This window comes from Pristiophorus japonicus, unplaced genomic scaffold (assembly GCF_044704955.1).
Source record: "Pristiophorus japonicus isolate sPriJap1 unplaced genomic scaffold, sPriJap1.hap1 HAP1_SCAFFOLD_33, whole genome shotgun sequence".
NCBI lineage: Eukaryota > Metazoa > Chordata > Chondrichthyes > Pristiophoridae > Pristiophorus > Pristiophorus japonicus.
Window position 1 is genome coordinate 9166139 of NW_027253106.1, and position 15794 is coordinate 9181932.

At 44.8% G+C, this 15794-nt stretch overlaps 1 non-coding gene across 1 annotated transcript; it reads left to right on the plus strand.

The window, feature by feature from the left end:
- The first annotated feature begins 380 nt into the window (after positions 1-380).
- Positions 381-454, plus strand: trnan-guu (transfer RNA asparagine (anticodon GUU)). Its single transcript has one exon. It is a non-coding gene; the product is annotated as a tRNA-Asn (tRNA).
- The last annotated feature ends 15340 nt before the right edge of the window (positions 455-15794 follow it).

A 15794-nucleotide genomic window follows, 5' to 3' on the forward strand; every position in this document is an offset into this window, starting at 1 on the left:
CCAAGCAAAGAAACGGTGAATCCAACTGTCCCTGGAAGCATTATTTCCCGTTTAATCACAGGAATATCCGCAGTCAGGAGATGAAAAGGAATTAAAACCTAATACCGGCTTCAGGACAATCAGAATACTTTGTCACAGACAAGGCACCGGAAGGCTGGAAGGTCGATTACACCGGTTGCGAGAGAGCTGGTTGGTGGTGACATGGAAGTGTCTGCAGTGTGCGGGATCAGATTGCTTCCACGCATCCAGTATGAATTTCCCTCCAGTTAGTTGGGAAATGTCCCACTGAGAGTGAATAAGTTCCACACCATTCGGAGAAATCTGAAGCTTTAACTGACAGACACCCTGGTTTTAGATGTTTGCACCTGGTATCTCCATCAGTCTCTGTGGCGCAATAGGTTAGCGCGTTCGGCTGTTAACCGAAAGGTTGGTGGTTCGAGCCCACCCAGGGACGAAGTATTTAACTGGTTTTCCCCGAGAATTCGGTGCTGCACAGTCCCAGGTTGTCATTGTCATTTTTGGCTGCACGAATCCATTCCGCAAATGTTGCCAGCTGTGCAATAATCCAATTGGTTCCCACTCCAATATTTTATGAGCATTCTGTTCCATTAAAACGATAACAATTTTTTTCATGGATCATGTTCCTCCTTCCAGCCCACAAGAAATAAATTATGTTAATGGGTTTAAAGAAACTGGTGGAAATTGATTCCATTGATACATATTTTGAACTGGAACTTCGGTCTCAAGTGCTCCTCCTATCAAGAATCGGCACATACACAATCAATGGTTTTGCAACTGAGTCAAAAACACTTACAAATTTAAATCATTCCCATACAGCGTATAAATGAGATAGGGATAAAACTTCATCACATGTAAAGAGAAAATGAATGATTGAAGATACCACTGTTCCTCAGTCATTATATTCTTAGTTGTTTCATTCTGAAGAAGGTTATAGGCTAATTAACGGTGATTAAAATAATTCTTACTTTTGCACGTTGGCTGCATGTCGTCAATTTTTAGAAGGTTTTGAATTAAAAAATGGTGTTACAAACGTTATCGCCGAGACCTGGAATCAAAACTGTTTGTCGGTGGCATAAGGAATCGTTTTAGCCAATCATTAAAAGATGATTTCAAAGAATCATGTGGCGTTAAATTCACATCATGGTTACCATTTGTTTCGGTGTGAAACAAGTGGATTGAAAAGGACCATAATGTTAAATACAGAATAAAGCTACCACGACACAGTCACATCAAAGCCTCCCAGGGCAGGTACAGTACGTGATAGATACAGGGTCAAGCTTCCTCTACATTGTCCCATCAAACTCTCTCAGGACAGGTACAGCACGTGTTCGATACAGAGTAATGCTCCCTCTACTCAATCCCATCAAACCCTCTCAGGACAGATACAGCCCGTGTTAGATCCAGAGTAAAACTCCCTCTACACTGTCCCATCAACACGCCCAGTGCGGGTACAGAACGGGTAATATACAAAGTAAAGCTCCCTGAACAATGTCCGCTGAAACTCTCCAAGGGCAGGTACAGCATGCGTTAAATACAGAGTAAAGATTCTTCTAAACTGTCCCTTCAAACGCTCCGAGGGCAGATGCAACACGGGGTTAGATATAGAGGAAAGCTCCCGCTACATTGTCCCATCAAACTCTTCCAGGGTAGGTGCATGTTGCATATGCAATAACTCAGTAGGCTTACTACAGTGAACTCAATCTGGTGCATCCTGTACTTACTTTTATAGCTGTCGAACTAAGGATTAAACATGGAGGCTTTCTTTATATACAAGGGTTGCATGTGTGTGCCTGTGGCCCAATGACCTTCGACGGCGGGTCCCCCTGGTGGCACGTAAACCCTGGCATATATACATTACAGTGCAGCACGTGTTTAAAACAGAGTAAATCTCTTTCTACACTGTCCCATCAAACCCTCCCAGGTAAGGCACAGCACAGGAAAGATACAGAGCAAAGCTCCCATTATACTGTCCCATCAGACAGGCCAGGGCAGGTACAGTACGGATTAGATACAGATTAAAGCTCGCCCTACATTGTCCCATCAAAGAATCACAGAGCATGTACAGCCCAATTAAGATATACAGTAAAGCTTCCTCGAACCTGTCCCATCAAACCCTTCCAGGGCAAGTACAGCATGGGTTAGATACAGAATAAATCTCCCTCTGCACTGTCCCATCAATTTCTCCCAGGGCAGGTATAGCACGGGGTTAGATACAGAGTAAAGCACCCTCTGCACTGTCCCATCAATCTCTCACAGGGCAGGTCCAGCACGGGGTTAGATATAGAGTAAAGCTCCCTCTACACTGTCCCATCAATCTCTCTCAGGACAGGTCCAGCACGGGCTCAGATACAGAATAAATCTCCATCAACACTGTACCATCAAATCCTCCCAGGACAGATCCAGCACGGGGTTCGATACAGAGTAAAGCTCGCTCTACACTGTCCCATCAATTTCTCACAGCACAGGTCCAGCTCGGGGTTAGATACAGAATAAATCTCCATCAACACTGTACCATCAAATCCTCCCAGGACAGATCCAGCACGGGGTTAGATACAGAGTAAAGCTCCCTCTGCACTGTCCCCATCAATCTCTCCCATGGCAGGTACAGCACGGAGTTAGATACAAAGTGAAGCACCCTCTACACTGCCCTATCAAACACTCCCAAGGCAGGTACAGCACGGCGTTAGATACAGAGTGAAGCTCCCTCTACACTGTCCCATCATTCTCTCCCAGGATAGGTCCAGCACCGGGTTAGATACAGAGTGAAACTCCCTCTAAAATGTCCCATCATTCTCTCCCAGGGCTGGTAGAGCACGGGGTGAGATACAGAGTAAAGCTCCTTCAACACTGCCCCATCAATCTCTCCCAGGACAGGTACAGCACGTGGATAGATACAGTGTAAAGCTTCCTCTACACTATCCCATCAATCTCTCCCAGAACAGGTCCAGCACGCGGTTAGATACAGGGTGAAGCTCCCTCTACACTGTCCCATCAATCTCTTTCAGGCAGGTCCAGCACGTGGTTAGATACAGAGTGAAGCTCCCTCCACACTGTCCCATCATTCTCTCCCAGTGCAGGCACAGCACGGGTTATGTAAGCACAAATGTTTTCCTGGAAGAATCACTCGACACTCGGGGTCAGTTCCAACGCCAAAATGGCCTTTATTACACCGGCGAGGAAGAAAGCCTCTGGACCAACTCCAGGCACTCCACTCCACTAAACAAAGAAATTCATCGATATTTATATGTTTTAACAACAGTTTATTACAATTACTTAGCCCATGTCGGCTGGACACAATCTAATCATAACGACTATAAATTACAAATCGATTCCACTGGGTCAATATAATTGGCCACCAGGCACCAGGGGACTGCGTGATCAACTCATGTTTTAGCTGGGGCTTATTCATGGCCTTGTGATATTCTCCAGAAACCCTTATCTTTACTGTCTTTGGGTTCTGTCTGCACCGCACCCCCTTATCCTTACACAGTCACAGGAATTTCTTTGTTCAGTATTTTGCTAGGACGTCTTGTCTGTGGTTTATTTGTTTAAGGTCGTTCTGCTGAGCTCGCTCTTTCCAGTGTTCCTGTACAGAGAACTGCACTGTCATCAGCTACCCAAAAATGTAGTCAAGCTAACTGTTAGCTCAAGTCCCCTAGTGCTATGCAGAATCCCTGGCAGCCATTTTATACTGGCGACCATTTTACACATACATATATGCATACATATATTCAGAAGGTGCCTTTGCCCTACAACAACCCCTCCTTTCGGTAATGGACTGATCCAAGTCTCCTTTAACCGACAACATAAGTTGTTGCTCGACTTATATTTTTATGTACCACCCGATAATTCCTGCCTCAACGCACTGGCCAGTCACGTGGTGTCAGAAGTCCCAGTTGCTTCGATCAAATTGATATAGTTCAGATTCCACTTTCCCTCTGCTGGACAAGTCTCTTTATTTACTTGAGCCCTTGTTCTGATACTCCTTTTCGTGCATAATGCCTGCAGGATCGACAGGCCGTGACTCTCCATGTTAGTGCTAAGACCAGCTGTATCCCTCCCAGTATGTGTAATATTATTGCAATCCAGGGGTAGATGTTTACGTTCATGCCCCAGTCCCAGACACTCCTCCACCAACTCTGGTTTTGTAACTCTTGGTCAGTATCCTTCTCCAGTATTTTAATCTTTGTCTGATAGAGTCTGACACACTGGCCTACTCTGAGTCTTAGGTCCCTTAATACTTCAACTAAAAGTGGGATTGGGGCCAGCTCTGGCTCGTCATAATCCTGCAGGTGATCGTGGAGCTGATCGCTGGCGTTAATGATTTTGGGCCTTTTTCTCGAACCTGGATAATGCGGGCTTGTCCTATTGTGATGGGTCGTCGGGGTGTGAAGCAAAAGTTTGGTTGTGAGATCTGGCATTGTAAGTCATTGTACCGATATGAATGTGCCGTGGTAGAGAAACACTATTTCTCTTTGCCCCCGTAACCTGTTCTGGCAAAATGTGTGGGGGCAGGTATTATTACCAATACACACCCATCGGTTGGATTAAATCCACATTCGACTAGTTCTCCCTGTCCCACCGGGTGAGGGTACACCGTAATGTCACCCATCTGCTTGCATCCCATCAGGAAGATCCCATAGAGTGTGTTGTCTCTGCGGATAGCAGGAGCTGCAATCAGACAGTAATGGAGGGAGGTGTTTTCCAGTATGATCCCGAAATTCTACAGTTGATAAAGGGGAAACGGTCCTGAGTCTCATGTGACTATAGGTATCATCAGGACTATTACCGCTCCGGCAGCTTTGCCCATTCGACAGTTTAGGATCACTGGACATACTCTGGTTAGTGCCTTCAGAGTGCAATTATCCAGTGTCCCCTTCAGTTTGGCCAACTGAGCCAGATGTGGGCTGTCTATCCAGTCTGGCAACTCCCCCCTTTGGATATGATCGAGATTGTACCGTATCTGTCCCACCATACATAGGCTATAAGCGTGACAGAGTTGTCCCTGTCTCAGTTCTGCGTTATCTTATCAAACTCTGTCGATAAGTTGATTGATTGTTTTTGCCTGAGCTTCCAGGACCGAGAGGCCATCCAATTGCATTTCGGCACCCTCTCTTCCGAGTTTGGCTTGATTGTCCTGATTCCGCTCTGCCCGTTCTAATAATCCCTTCATCACCCCTTTATTCTGCTCCACTCTTTCATTTAGCCTTTGTATGTCCAGTGAGTTTACTATGGAGGTTCCAGCATTAAAACCGGCAGCAACATCATTAACTATTTCCCTATTAGTCCTATGCACTGGCTCCTGTCCTCGGAATCTACTGGCACCTATGGCATCGGCAGCCTGCTGCATTACAACTTTACTTAATACATTAGACATTTTTCTTGCCAGCTCTGTAGAATATTCCGGCATCTGTATACCTGAGATATTGATCAGGACAGGCACAATTTCATGCTTAACATTATCATACAATCGTTCACCCTCGTTGGACAGCACGATCCCATTTTCTGGTCCCCTTGTAATTGTTGGACATGGCAATTCCATGGGCAGTGTGGTGGTTCTTATCGGGCGCGGTGTCCGAATGGGTGAGAAGCATACATACAACCTAATTGCGGCAGCCTCTAACTGCTCATAGTATCCACACAGCTCCACCCCATTTTTGTGGGTGACTAACGGTTGTGGCTGGGCAGGAGGCGCGCAAATTATTCCAAAGATACATTCATCGGGCCCCCCCGGCCTCCCTTCATCTAATGCTTCTTGTGCCCGTGGAGCATTGCACACAATCTCTATTCTTATCCGGATTCATTTGCAGCCATGCGTTAAAATCAGTTCTGTCCATGCTCCAGTCCTTGGTTCCTGGAATGCATATTCCGTCAGTCAAAGTAAACAAAACCCCATCGTTGATGCAGTTGTGTCTTTCTTGCGTGTGCTGTATCTCTCGTAGTCCGTCTGTATTATCCAATGCTTGTGTGGGCCTCAAGGTTCCCAGTATCATGAGTACCCAGAGTCGAAGTCCCCGCTGTGGTCCCATCTCGGTGATGGTTTATCTGCAAATTTTAAACAGATAGCCTGGTCGTCACCAGGTGATAGGTTCTGGTCTACTTGGGTCGTGGTCACTCTGTGAAATCGGAGGTAAGGGTTAGGTGATCCATATTCTTTATAGTCGTAACATCTCGATCACTTCATGTCCCTGTCTGGGCTGCCGTCGGTTTTGTATTTGAGCCTGCTGTGCTCGAGCCTGCACGATGAAGCATCGAAATATTATGCAAACTCTAATTAACACCACTATTCTTCCAAACATCGCAGTCTGCTTTACTGTTTAGTTGGGTTTGTGGACTCGACCGACCCACCGTGGGATACATTGGCTCGATTGCCATAGGTGATGGTGCTTTGTCGGCACAATGCACTATCCGTCTGGTCCTGTTTTTTAAATCTCTTCCAGCTTATTTATCTTAGCTTTTAACTCTTGACCAGCTATTTCTGTTTTATTTTTATTCTGACTATCCCAGCATTTCCACTGTCTGTCAGGTGAGTCTTCTCCATTTTAGTAAGAAATTCAAATTACTAAGTTCCAGTGTAAAACAGCTGTCAATGGAAATGGTTAACTCCTTTACAGGTTTATAAGAAAGCCTGATGTCATTACGTGACTTCGCGTAGTCATCCAAATCTTTGTGCCTTCAAGACTTGCTTAGAAATTAGGAATCCGTTAAAACAGCAGAAATCATTAGTAAAGTGGTCATAAAAAAATTTTCTCTTCGGGAAAGACAGCATTTTAGATTAAACTCAATTTTTTTCCTTAACATCTAATTGAAGTACTTGCCAAAGATTTTTTTTTAAATGAGAGCACATATTTTTAATAGCTATATTGTTTCCAGAAATCCAATTTTCACACAAGCCGGAAACATGCCAACATTTCGGTTTTTTTTAACGGTCCCGTTCAATGGGCAAATCTTGTGTTTTATTTCTCTCTCTGCTGAGTTCGCATAGCTTATTTATTTTCTCCTCGTTATTTTCAAAACCCTCCTGCTTGTTTCGACTGTTCGTGACTTTTCTTGAATAATAACGTCTATTCTGGAAATCTTTTCAAACTGCAGTGAAACTTTCTCGTAATTTCAAATCATGAATTTATGAAAGGGAAATCATGCTTAACGAATCTTCTGGAATATTTTGAAGATGTAACCAGCAGAGTGGACAAGGGATAACCAGTGGATGTGGTGTATTTGAATGTCAATAGGCATTTGACGAGGTCCTACACAGGGGATTGGTGTGCAAAATCAAAGTGCATGCTATTGGGGGTAATGTACTGAAGTGGGTAGAGAACTGGTTGGCAGACAGGAAGCAGAGATTCGGGATAAAAAGGTCCTTTTCAGAATGGCAAGTAGTGACTAGTGGAGTGCCGCAGGGCTCAATGCTGGGATCCCAGCTCTTTACAATATACATTGATGATTTTGATGAAGGAATTGAGTGTAATATCTCCAAGTTTGCCGATTACACTAAACTGGGTGGCGGCGTGAGTTGTGAGGAGGACGCTAATAGGCTGCAGTGTGAATTGGACAGGTTAGTTGAGTGGGTAAATGCATGGCAGATACAGTATAATGTGGATAAATGTGAGATTATACATTTTATGGGAAAAAACACAAAGGCAGAATATTATCTGAATGGCGATAGAGTTGGAAAAGGGGAGGTGCAACGAGACTTGTGTCATGATTCATCAGTCACTGAAAGTTGGCATGCAGGCACAGCAGGAGATGAGAAGTCAAATGGCATGCTGGCCTTCATAGCTAGGGGATGTGATTATTGGAGCAGGGAGGTTTTACTGCAGTTGTGCAGGGCCTTAGTAAGGCCTCACCTGGAATATTGTGTTCAGTTTTGTTGTCCTAATCTAAGGAAGGACATTCTAGCAATTGAGAGAGTGCATTGAAGGTTCACCAGACTGATTGCAGGGATGGCTGGACTGTCATATGTGGGCAGAGTGGATCAACTGGGCCTTTATTCACCGGAGTTTAGAAGGATGAGAGGGGTTCTCATAGAAACGCATAAGATTCTGACGGCACAGGTTAGATGCTGGAAGAATGTTCCCGATGTTGGGGAAGTCCAGAACCAGGGGATATAGTCTTCGGAGAATTGGAGAAACTTATTCACTCAGAGAGTTGTTAACCTGTGGAATTCCCTGCCACAGAAAGTTGTTGATGCCAGTTCATTTGAATATATTCAAGAGGGAGTTAGATATGGCCCTGAGTGCTAAGGGGATCAAGGGGTATGTCGAGAAAGCCGGAAAGGGGTACTGAGGGAATGATCAGTCATGATCAGCCATGATCTTATTGAATGGCGCTGAAGGCTCGAGGCGCCTGCTCTTGCAACTATTTTCTTTGTTTATATGTTTCTATATTACACTCAATTCCTTCATCTCAATCGATAAACTATATTTAACGCCCTGGGGTCCCAGCACTGAGCCCAGCAGCACTCCACAAGTCACTGCCTGCCATTCTGAAAATGATCCATTTATCCCGACTCTCTGCTTGCTCTCTTCTAACCAGTTCTCTATCCACGTCCGTACATAACCCCCAATACAATACGTTTTGATTTTGCACACCAATCTCTTGTGCGGGACCTTGTCAAAAGTCAAAATACACCACATCCACTGGTTCTCCCTTGTCCACTCTGCTGGTTACATCCTCAAGAAATTCCAGAAGATTTGTCAAGCTTGATTTTCGTTTCATAAATCCATGCTGACTTGGACCGATCCTTTCACGGCTTTCCAAATGCGCTGCTATTTCATCTTTAATAATTGATTCCAACATTTTCCCCATTACTGATGTCAGGCTAACCGATCCATAATTATCCGTTTTCTCTCTCCCTCCTTTTTCAAAACGTGGTGTTACATTAGCTGCCCTCCAGTCCATAAGAACTGATTCAGATTCGATAGACTGTTCGAAAATTATCACCAATGCATCCAATATTTCTGGGGCTACTTCCTTAAGGAATCTGGGATGCAGATTATCAGAGCCCGGGGATTTATCGGCCATCAATCCCATCTCTTTCACTAATAAGTATATCATTAAGTTCGTCCTTCTTACTAGACCCTCGGTCCCAATACATTCGGACGGTTATTTGTGTCTTCCTTCGTGAAGACACAACCGATGTATTTGATCAATTGGTCTGCCATTTCTTTGTTTCCCATTCGAAATTCACATAAATCGACTGCAAATGTCTTCACTAATCATATTCTCTTCACTTATTTACAGAAGCTTTTGCAGTCAGTTTTTATATTGCCTGCAAGCTTCCTCTCCTACCCTATTTTCCCCCGCTTAATTAAACCCTTAGTCTTCCTCTGTTGAATTCTAAATTTCTCCCAGTCCTCAGGTATGTTGCTTTTTTATGCCAATTTATATGCCTTTTCTTGGTTTTAACACCATCCTTAATTTCCCATATTAGCCACGATTGATCCACCTTCCCCGTTTTATTTTTACTCCAAAAAGTTGTGCACAGTTGCTAAAGATCATCCATGTCATCTTTAAATATTTGCCATTGCCTATCCACTGTCAACCCGTTAAGTATCCTTTGCCAGTCTATTCCAACTAATTCACGCCTCATACCGTCGAAGTTACCTTTCTTTACATGAAGGACCATTTTTCCGAATTTACTGTGTCACTCTCCATCTTAATCAAGTATTCGACCATATTATGGTCACTCTTCCTCAAGTGGCCTCGCACAACAAGATTGCTAATTAGTCCCTTCTCACTGCACATCACACAGTCTCGGATGGCCAGCTCTCGAGTTGCTTCCTCCACATATTGGTCGAGAAAACCATCCGTAATACTCTCCAGGATATCCTCCTCCACTGCATTGCTACCAGTTTGGTTAGCCCAATTATTTTGTAGATTAAAGTCGCACATGATAACTGCTGTACCTTTATTGCACACATCCCTTATTTCTTATTTGATGCTTTCCCCAACCTCACTACAGCTGTTTGGTGGTCTGTACACAACTCCCACTAGCGCTTTCTGCCCTTTGGTATTCCGTAGCTCCACCCATACCGATTCCACATCATGCAGGCTAATGACTCTCCTTACTGTTGCATTAATTTTCTCTTTCACCAGCAACACCACCCCGCCTCCTATTCCTCTCTGCCTATCCTTGCTAAATGTTGAATACTCCTGGATGTTGAGTTCCCAGCCTTGATCATCCTGGAGCCATGTCTCCGTGATGCCAATTACATCGTAGCCGTTAACTGCTGTCTGCACGGTAAATTCGTCCAAATTATTCCGAATGCTCCTCGCATTGAGGCACAGAGCCTTCAGGCTTGTCTTTTTAGGATTTTGCTGTCATGTGGCCTTTTTTGTTTTGTGCCTTGAGTTTCTCTGCACTCCAATTTACTATTCTCCTTTCTATATTTTGCTTCTGCCCCGATTTTAGTTCCCTCTGTCTCCCTGCATAGGTTCCCATCCCCCTACCATGTTAGTTTAACCCCTCCCCCTCGGACATTGGTTCCGGTGCTGCCCAGATGCAGACCGTCAGGTTTGGACTGGTCCCACATCCCCCAGAACCGGTTCTAATGTCCCAGGAATTTGAATCCCTCCCTTGTGCACGACTGCTCAAGCCATGTATTGATCTGAGCTATCCTGCGATTCCGACTCTGACTAGCACGTGGCACTGGTCGCAATCCTGAGATTACTACTTTTGAGGTCCTACTTTTTAATTTAGCTCCTAGCTCCCTACATTTCTCTCGTAGGAACTCATCCCGTTTTTTAACCATATCGTTGGTACCTCTATGCACCATGACAACTGGCTGTTCACCCGCCCTTTTCAGAATGTCCTGCACCCGCTCCAAGACGTCCTTGACCCTTGCACCAGGGAGGCAATATACCATCCTGGAGTCTCAGTTGCGGCCGCAGAAACGCGTATCTATTTCCCTCACAATTGAATCCCCTATCACTATCGCTGTCCTTCCCTTTTCCTGCCCTCCTGTGCAGCAGAGCAACTCATGGTGCCATGAACTTGGCTGCTGCTGCTCTCCCCTGATGAGTCATCCCCCTTAACAGTACCGAAAGCCGTGTATCTGTCTTGCAGGGGGATGAACGCAGGCGACCCCTGCACTACCTTCCTTGCACTGCTCTTCCTGTTGGTCACCCATTTACTATCTGGCTGGGCTGTGTACCCTTTACCTGCGCTGAGACCATCTCATTAAACGTGCTATTCACGTCATTCTCAGCATTGTGGATGCTCCAGAGTGAATCCACCTGCAACTCCAACGCCGCCATGCGGTCCATCAGGAGCTGAAGGCGGATACACTTCCCGCATACGTAGTCGTCAGGGCACCGGAAGCTTCCCCGATTTCCCAGATAGTACAGGAGAAGCATCACACGTGTCCGAGCTCTCCTGCCATGAATTAACCCCGAGATAAACTTAATTTGGCAACAACAATGCTAAAATTACTGACTGATAGAGAAAAGAAAAAAGAAAAGCGATTCACCAATCACCCCCTTGGCTGTGAAGTAACCTTTCGATTTCTTTCTACTTATTTTTTGCCTTCTCACCCAGCTGCAGCTGCACCGGCTGGGCCGTTATAGGCCTCTCGCCTCACAAACTCCCACATCCCAACTCTCTCCTCGAACTATTGGGCCGTTGTAGGCCTCTCGCCTCACGAACTCCCGCCTCCCAACGGCTGCCTCTCTCCTCGCACTGTTGAGCCTTTAAAGGCCTCTCGCCTCACGAACTCCCCACTCCTGACGGCCACCTCTCTCCTCGAACTGTCGGGCTTTTATAGGCCTCTCGCCTCACGAACTCCCCCCTCCCGTCGAATCAGAACGACACGAGGACCAGGCTATGATTGTCCATTTCAAAGAAAGAGTGGCTGAGCTGGAAAAACATGTACAGACATCGAAAGCATTGATACGGGAGGATAGGAATGCATCTGACCAGGCTGCACAGAACGAGGTGTGTGTGATGTACGGGGCATGTTAGTTGGGCGAGTGCCGTAACAACCTGGACGATTTAAAACAAGGTTTACTCCCCCCCTGAATCATTAACATGCACCTCGCAGCCCTCCACCTACACGGTAATTCACGAAGCCCATGCCAGCTCTGCCGAGCTTCTGAAGCCTACAATGTCCCAGTAGATTGCGGGCGTTTTACTCACACCATCATGGGGAAAGTACTAAGGATGCCGGTCATGGGTGTGACAGCTCGACCCGCACCGGTATAGAGAGTGGGGAATATTGGAGTCATTCAAGGAGATGCACACTATGTCCTAAAGTGGGAGCACGCGATGATGGGTACTGACCTCTCCGGGTGACGGAGCAGGGGTGCACACATAATACTGTATCCCCAGCACTTGAACGTCGATTTGAAACCACACTGCGGGTTTAAAGCTGCAGCCTATCAACTGTACAATGGAGGTAATTGCACAAGACCATGTCCCTCCACAAGTAGCATACATAGGGGCTGCGAACTACTATGTCACCACCAGTACGCCCCACTACCAACATGGACACTTCTGGTGTCCGGTACGTGACAGCAGTTTCTGCTTCAAACCTGAGGCATCGGTTCAAGTGCTCCAGGAATGTTTGTCCCCATTGCTGAACCCTCCACTGTCCACCTCACTGTGAAGGAAAATATTACTAACCTGCCGGATTTTGTTGTACATTTGGATATGCAATTCCAGCTCTACCCGAAAATCTTACCGCTCTGCTAAAAATTGTAATTGTCTCACAAAAACACTTCTACACTCTAGAACAGAAAACCATTGAGATAGGGAAAAGGATTCTAGAGGTCACCATTCCGCCTTGGTGGGACATTTTCAGAAATATAGAAGTCCCAGTCTGGATCCAAATCGCTTCCCACATGTTAGTTATTTGTCAACTCGCGATTATCCTTGACATGGTCTCACTTGCTGAGTGAAATGCAGAGGTCGTCAGGTCAGGCAGCAAAGTGTGGTGTACTCTCCTTGGCCGAACTTGGGAATCGCGCAGGGAGGGGTGACATCATACTGCCATGTTTAATTTGTGTTTGGTTTTACCTGCTGTAAACTGCAACATCGCGACTGTTATAAGAATGTTACTTAAAATGTTTTGACTATGTACCTTTATTATTACTGAACTTAAGAATGTGTTTAACTATGTGCTTTTATATTATTCTTCTTAAATTGTGTTTGACTGTATACCGTTATTATACTGAGAAAACCGATTGAAGGAGGGGCATTCCCTCTATACTATAACCGAATTGTAATAATTGTATTCACCTGCATATTGCATTGCATTTAAATGGGGGATGCAGGGTAATGTTTAACTAGTGTAAATGCTGGGAACGTTGACACTCGGGAGCAGGAATTTTGCTTACATTCATTGACACTCAAGTGTGTAATGTCAACAGGGGGGACTGAAGAGGGTGCAAAATTCACAAGAACTGCCACTCCCCTGTGTTTGGGCTGATTCGAAAGGAAATTTAATTTGGAACTACCTCCCAAAAAGTTTGGAACCCTAAAGTGATTATGGAAGAAACTAGTAACTTTAATAGAATTTTGAACTCATACAAGGCAAATTCAAGGCTGTGGGCAGGACGAAAAGGACTGACAGAAGACATACTGCTTAGTGAGACTACCTGGGTGAGGGGACTAAATTAACCGTTCTGGAGAAATGGCTATTCGAGAATCCTTCTCCACAAGAGACATATACATTACAAAATGGCCCAAAGATAGCTATCCATGAACTTGAAACTGGAAAATCATTTCAGCATATATGTCACAAAGATGCCCAAGCCAGCGTGTATGCGAAAAATTAAGCATAAAAGGACATTGCAATTAACAAGCTAATATTTCCATCAGGAAACAGTTTTTGATCATCAACCCACCCAAAACATATCAACTTTTAACAGGCCTACCAAAATATTACAGTGAAGAGTCAAGCCTACCAAATTTAAACAAAGAATTCTGAACTGATTTGGCGCCAAGATTAGAACCACTCAAACCGTATAACTGGCCCCCTCTTTCAATAGAGGATATGACACACTTTGCCATACAACGCGTAGCACCTTACTACGCTTGTGTCATCAAGACAAGGAGAGAAACCAACACTACAGCTGTAAACTAACTTCTCCAGCCTCGAAGTCCTGAAGTCCTGGAGGAAGGAAGAATATCACCATCGCGCCAGCAACCGACCACAGCCAACGTGGTATCAACGAAAAACCAACCGATCGACCTAACTCAAAACAAAACTCCAAAAGGGAAAAACCGAAGAATTGATAAGTTTCCACTCTACAATCTAATCCCGAACTACCAATGGGTAAAACATTCCCTAAAATACTGTACAAATCTTTTGTAACAAAAGGAAACCTGATACTTACCCCATAGATCCAAAACGCGCATTACCACATCAGCGGACTCAACCCAACTGAAGATTGTGCAGCAAGCAGTTTTCTCCGACATTTGGGGTACGGCAAGCAGACCCTGCCGCAACCAGCGAACCCTGAAACCGAGATCCACCTCTAGCTGTCAAAAGAACTGGGAAGCATAGTCCCTGCCTGCCTTGGAGTCTAACCTAGCTAGAATTAGGTATTGGGCGGTGGGAGGTGTAATTCTACTGTAATCCCCTTTGAATGTAATGTGTTGTTCTCTATTATAGTCATTATAAGCGATTATAACCCCCTCTGAGTGTGTAAGGTATTGTTCATTAATAAGTTTAAAGAGGTTATGACATTGTACTTTGTTATTAGAGGAATTATAAGTTGGTAATTTCTTGACTGTAATAAAAACAAAGTTCTTTTGCATCAAACCAGTGTGCTTTGCACTTTGTCACACTCCTCAAATAAATCCAGAGTCTAGACCCCAAGCGAGCGGGAGCAATTCGAACTGCTCAAGTTGATCAGAAGGGAACCTGACCCCCTCATAGAGACCACCCCCTTACAGTAATGAGGCAGGATTAATAAATTATCTTGTGGTAAAAGATCGTCCAGGAATGAGTGACCATAATATGGGTACATTTCACATTCAGTTGGAGGGTGAGAAAGTTGGTTCTCACACCAGGCTTAAAAAGAGGAGAGTACAAACGTATGAGGGCAGAGTTGGCTAAAGACGACTATACAAATAGATTAAAATAGGGGACGATTAATTCGCAGTGACAGACATTTAAGGACATACTTCATAACTCGCAACAAAGATATATCCCAATGAGAAGGAAAGACTGAAAGAGAAGGGTTCTCATCCGTGGCTAACTATGGAAATAAGAGATGGTATCAAATTGTAAACAAGGGCATTCAATGTGGCCAAAGCTAGTGGGAGGTCAGAGAATTGGGATATTTTGGGACAAACAAGTGAAAGACACCTGGTGCTGTTGGGCAGTTTTGATGCCTTTGTCATTGATGCTTGATCTCCAAGTCGAGTTGTCAAATCGTGTGTTCAATCAGCAATTACCTGTTTCAAATCAGCAGATCAGAAAACAGTTTGGTGTCTAATGCTGCATTTGCCTGCACAATGTGTGCTGAGATTATCTGTGCAATATGCATTCCGCAGGATGAATAAAAGTAACGTTTTTTGAAATACAGGCACTGTAGGGGGTGGTCTCATGGTCAGGTTCACCTCTGACCTTCTGAGTGGTTACAATCGCTCCCACTCCCGGGGTTCTAGACTTTGGATTGATTTGGGGATGTGACAAAGTGCAAGAGATAACTGGTTTTGGTGCAAGAAACTTTGAATTTATTCAGGAACGATAAGTACAATGTCCAAACTTACAATATCTAGAATAAGGAACACTTTTTTGCACCTACAAAAGGCGTTCCAGAAA